We start from the raw sequence: 6,000 nt of genomic DNA, 5'->3' as shown, positions 1-6,000 counted from the left end.
GACTGTTCTGCCACCCTGCTGCTCTGCTGTATGAACCTTGAACCCAGGACCACCAAAGTGACTCCAATATCTAGTTGGTTGGCCTCTTGTTTCGAGCTACTGGCACACAAAAAGCTAGTACACATTTGAGCCCTGGACCTGTACTCTGCCTTCTGTGAGTGCTGTAACCTCCAAATTGGTGTCTCTCCAGTCTTGGACCCTTGGAAGTGGGGAGAGAGGTGCTCTGCAAGCCCACTCCTTATCACCCCAGCAAGCGGTGAAGGGTCTTGTCGTTTACAGACCTCCAGGCCCTGTGGGATCATTTTTTGATGATCTCCAGCAGGCTTTGTCTGTCCTTGCTCTAAGATCTGAGCAGTGTCTATTGGCTGGAGATTTTAATTTCCACATGGATGATCCTCAAGACCAAGATGCTATCAAGCTGTTGGATATTACATCTACTCTGGGCCTGTTCCCCTATCTCTTCGGCCCGACCCATGAGAAAGGTCATACGCTTGACCAGGTCTTCTCCACTTCACCTATTATGGCTGTTACACTTTTGCCGGTATTATGGTCTGACCATTGTCTCGTCCATTTCGAAATATCTGCCACTGTGAAACCAACGGTCAGTGCTACAAGGCTACAGGGCAGCAGCCACAGGGCGTTCCATCGGGTGACACCAGATCTGCTAGCTCAGGCTCTGGTGGATCATCCCCTGTCCTACATGGGTGATCTGGATAATGACCTTGCGAGTCTGCAATCCTGGCTCCTAGCTAGATTAAATGAACTTGCCCCATTACAGCCACCTAGATCTGCTACCCAACGGATCTCGGCCCCTTGGTTTTTCGGAGGAATTGGCCCATTCCGGTAGACAATGTAAAGTCGCCGAACGGGCATGGAGAGCCCATTATGATACTGAGGCTAAACAGATCTATAAATCCATGATGAAATCCTATCATGATTTAATCCTTCAGGGCAAGAAATGCTACTTGGCCAAAAGAATTGAGGAAGCAGCAAACTCCTGCAAGGAGATCTTTGCAATTGTTCGAGAATTTACCACTCCACGCTTACCCTCAGCTCAGGATGCCCCGGCCGAGACCTGGGCTAACACCATTGCTAATTTTTTCACCACCAAAATTAGGCAAATCCAGGACTCCTTTCCTCCTAGACCAATAGACGATCCTCAGATTTTGCCGATCGAGACAGTTCCTTTGTCGACTTCGGGCCCAGTCCTGTTAGACTTCCCGCCCCTTACGGTATCCGCATCCCTAGCTTTGATGAGGAACCTTAAATCGGGCTCACCGCGTGATCCGTGCCCAGCAAAATTTCTAGCGAGAATGGCAGATGTGGTCAACCCCTTAGCCAATCCCATTCTTAACCTCTCCCTGAGTCAGGGAGCTTTGCCTCTTCCTTGGAAACAGGCTATGGTTATTCCTCTCATTAAGAAGCCCAACCTGGACCCAGAAGTGCCATCCAATTACAGGCCGATCTCGCTTCTTCCAGCACTTACCAAAATCTTAGAGAAACACGTTCACAGCGTGCTCTCCAACTTCTTGGAGTCGAACGAGCTGCTCCATGAGTCCCAATCGGGCTTTCGATCGAACCTAAGCACCGAGACGGCGCTCCTGGAAGTCTCTGAGATTGTGAAGGAGGTGCTGGACACCGGAGGCAGGGTGATGTTAGTCATGTTAGACCTGTCGGCGGCGTTTGACACCGTCCCCCATGGGGATCTCCTCACTAGGCTACATGACATCGGTCTAGGGGGGTCGGTGCTCAATTGGTTTCGCTCCTTTCTAGCCAACCGCCGACAGACGATCTGGGTCCCGTCTGGATCTGCCGAAATGCCGCCATTGGGAGTCGGAGTTCCTCAGGGCTCAGTATTGAGCCCTACTCTATTTAACATCCTCATGACCCCTCTGGCGACATTGGCGGAATCCTATGGGGCCCGGATCGTCTCTTATGCTGACGACACCCAGCTTCTGTTCACCTGCCGTAAGAGCCAAGATTTCGATGGGGAAAGTATCCGTGAGTGCCTTGGGGCTGTTTTTAATTGGTTCCAACTTAACAGCCTCAAGTGCAACTCAGATAAATCCGAGATACTTTTCTTCGGATGCCCATCGGAACCGGATTGGCATGGTTGGTGGCCCGCTGACATGTTCCCCCCAGCTCAGTCATCTAAATGGGCTAAGAACCTGGGAGTTAAAATTGACAATGAGCTTTCGCTCAAATCCCAGGTGGCTACTCTTACAGGAACATGCTTCGGGATCCTCAGGATGCTTCGAAAGTTCTTTCCCCTACTTTCCGAGGAACATCGCAGGATAACTGTTCAGGCACTTATTGGATCCAGATTGGATTATGCAAATGTTCTGTATCTGGGTCTGCCAGAATATTTGTTACAGCGCATGCAGGTGACCCAGAACGCTGCAGCACGAGCGATTTTTGGCCTGCATCGCCGTACTAGTGCCTCAAACCTACTTCTATCCCTCCATTGGCTTCCTATACGGAAGAGGATAATGTATAAGGCTATGACCTTAGCCCATAAAGCCCTGCATGCCAATGGTGCAAAATACCTCCAGAAGAGGCTGTACCTTTACCGGCCTGCACGATCCTTAAGATCGGAGTCATTGGCTCTGGCGGCGGTGCCACGTATAAAGAGGGCCCGACTGGGCGGTCGGTCCTTTAGATTCCTTGCCCCCCAGCTATGGAACTCCCTACCACTGTCTTTGCGGGCCACATCTAACTTGCTTGTCTTTAGGAAGGGTCTAAAGACCTGGCTGTTCTCTGGTTAGTGTGCCTCTCCCTTTCTGGTTTCTGTTTTTACTGTTATGTTCTCTAGTCTCTCTTAAGGTCTGGAGCATAAAGCGCCGGGACACTCCTTTGGAGTAGCCGTTGCGCTATAAAAGTCCCATATAACATAACATAACAACACTTGCAGTGACCATCAAAACTGTCGCAGCGTGATGCAACCAGATGCTGCCCTTGCAAATGGTCATTGGAACTGATGCAGCATGATGAAATCGATGTGCACCTCACCTCAAAGCCGTCGTTGCGTCTCATTGGAACCGACTCTTAGCAACGCAACTCGACTCGGACCTCGTCTCGCAGCCCATCATCTGAACCAACGCAGTGGGACACAACTTGATGTGGGAACCTGTACCGCTTGTCTATACCGACGTTGCACAATGCATCTTGGCACTGGACCCCTCCTGGCTCTTCGGAACTTCTGCTGTGCTACGCAACACCCATCGTCAAGGACATAAGGTAGAATTCTCAGCAGGCCGCATCTGGTCCCTGTATCTGGCCTGCGCTCCATCACGGTCGAACTAAACTTGTGACTTTGTCCTGGTCCAGTGCAACTAGGCCAATACAGCTGGCGCTTTGTGATTTTAGGCACTATTTTTACTTAAATCTTTAACATTGCATATTTTCAGCTCCACTGACTGTTTTTTGTCATATTGGTGTAAAATGATCTGTTCAATTTTACACTATTTTTCTAAATTGGTGTGGGAGTTTTCACTTTATTACTGTATGAGTACTGCATAAATACTTTACACATTGCCTCTAATTTGAGCCTGACTGATTTTGTGCCAAGCCACCAGAGGGTTAAGCCAGGCCTCGAAAATCTACTCACCTACTCGCTATGGCGAGTTGGATTTTGTCAGGCCAAGCTATTTTTAGGGCTATTGGTCCATTCTGATGAGGGAACTTAAGCTGGAAAGAAACAGGTGTTTGTTCATTCAGAAAGTGAATGTTCAATAAAGAAGCCTTTAAGTCTTGTTTTTATCATGACATGTTTACTGTCTGTTCAAGGACAGAAGTCAAATGTTAGTTTGCTTTTTACTAATCGCTGCTTTTCTTATCTTGCCAAATGGTTTTTGCTTTTCTTTCTCGTACTACAGAATTTTGTAAAGTGAGCTGTCACAATCATAAAACCAAAGGCTGTAGGATGTCTGTTTTTGTTCGAACACACAACATTTAAATAGCTTTTAAATGAATAGTACAAATATTTCAAAATGTATCAGGAATTACAAAAGGACAGTTTTTTTGTAATCCAGGAGTGTAATGCAAACAAAGATTTAAATTACAGCGAAACAAACCAGAACTCTTTACTTGGTGATGTGCAAATGTCAAGTATTTGCAGAAACGTTATTTTCAAACATTTCTTTTTGTACACTATATCGTTTTTATCAGTAAAACCACATATCAGTGGGTAATTTTGTAGGCATTTCAATAGAAAATGTGATGATTGCAAATGACGGTATGCTACCACTTCGTGCTTAATTTATATATTTAATAAAAATGAGAGTTTTTAAGCATGATTTGCGAATCATTCATAGCCCCGCCTTGATGACCATGCTGTTAATGAACTGAGAGGCAATGTCAGGGGTCATGTGCATCCTATATGTGGCCAGATTTGTATTATATATGGAGCAAAGTTTAGTCTATTAAATCAAACAACAGTGTTTTTGTACTGCAAACATGCTGAACTCACATATTTGAAGGTGCTCTCATATATGAAAATGAAGAAAGTGATGCGTCAGTGTATACAAATATTTGCCCAGGATCACATAATTTGAAACTAGTTTATGGGTCAAGAGCATTACAGTTAGGTTGAGTATATTATTTAAGTCACTAGTCCTATAGGTCGGGTAACATTATTTTGATTTTCTGAGGCCTGGTAAGCACAGGTTAATTTAGTGACATGTGTGGGTGTTGCTTGAGAAGGACTCACATCCCCTTTTCTATCAACCTAATTTCTCATGGGCCTCATCATAGCACGACCTTTTCTTATGTCACTACTTTAATGATGTGTTAGGCGTAGTAGAGGATGGTCCCCTCTATGTCCGACCTTGTTAGGATTTGCATTGAACATGGTGGCCTTCAAACTCCCGCTAAGTTGAGGTGTGAGGCTATTGTGTCTGAAAAGATCATCAGGGCCTGTATTGCAGATAGGGCACACTGTTCTATTTTTGCAGCATGGCGCACCATTTAATAGGTGTGGTGGGGCAAACTAGGACAGTGCACCCTACTACATTTAATGTGCTGCATTTAGGGCTGTCGCAAACCTGTGCCTGATCTGGATGCAGCACATTCAGTAAATTTTCAAGCTGCATTGTGTTAAATGGGAGTCCCCTTCTCAGCCTCCAGAGGGCGGCTTAAGGAGGCGCACTGAAAGTGTTTCACTTTTTTCTGGCACACTGCCAGTTCACCTTCTGAAGACCTGTTTGACTTTATGACTGTATCCATATTAGGGTGTGAGCACAGATGCAAAGGGATTCCCTCTTTGGCATGAGTCATGCCCACATGTTTATAAGGGAGTGCCTTCTGAAGAAAGCAATGGCGCTAAATGTATGCCAGCGCTATCAATATTACCGAAGGGTCTGCGTAAGCATTTGTGGCCCCTTTTATGATATCAAAGTGACCTGGGGTTGCAAAAAGCGCATGGTAACCCCTGTTGCACCCCCGCACTGTGTAAAGTGGCTTCTGGTTGTTGAGTTTGTTGTTGTCAAGCAGTCCACAAAGGATACAGATTGGCATTTTTTGATCATCCAAATTGGCAGTGGAGTATGGAGTGTTTCACAGGTCACCACTTTTGCTACTCCTATTGTAAATCAATATCACACCTCTTTTGTCATAATCAAAGACAAACAGCTGAATTCTAATCCTTTGTAGATAATAAACAAATCTATCCGAGGACAATTCGCTTTGAAGACAGGCTCAAATTTAACATAAGACATGCGAGTTGGGACACAGTGGATTATGCTAAATGGAGGAAAAAAGGATTTAATACTCTTTTTTAAAAATATCTTTTTAATGTGTAATTTGTTACATTTGTAACAGTACATAAACAACAATCACAGTCATTTAGAGCAGGCACCAGGATCTCGGCTGCCCAGTTTCACTCCTCCTCCTGTTCCTGCTATCAGCTGTACATCTTCTCATAGTTCTCTCGCCTGGTATATAGGTTCCTCTGCCCGTCTGCACCACTCCATATTGGAGCCTCATTCCTGCACTGTCAAGGGA

Source organism: Lissotriton helveticus, chromosome 1_1 (assembly GCF_964261635.1).
Source record: "Lissotriton helveticus chromosome 1_1, aLisHel1.1, whole genome shotgun sequence".
Classification (NCBI taxonomy): domain Eukaryota; kingdom Metazoa; phylum Chordata; class Amphibia; order Caudata; family Salamandridae; genus Lissotriton; species Lissotriton helveticus.
The sequence above is the reverse complement of the archived record's forward strand: the minus strand, read 5'-3'. Positions refer to the sequence as shown.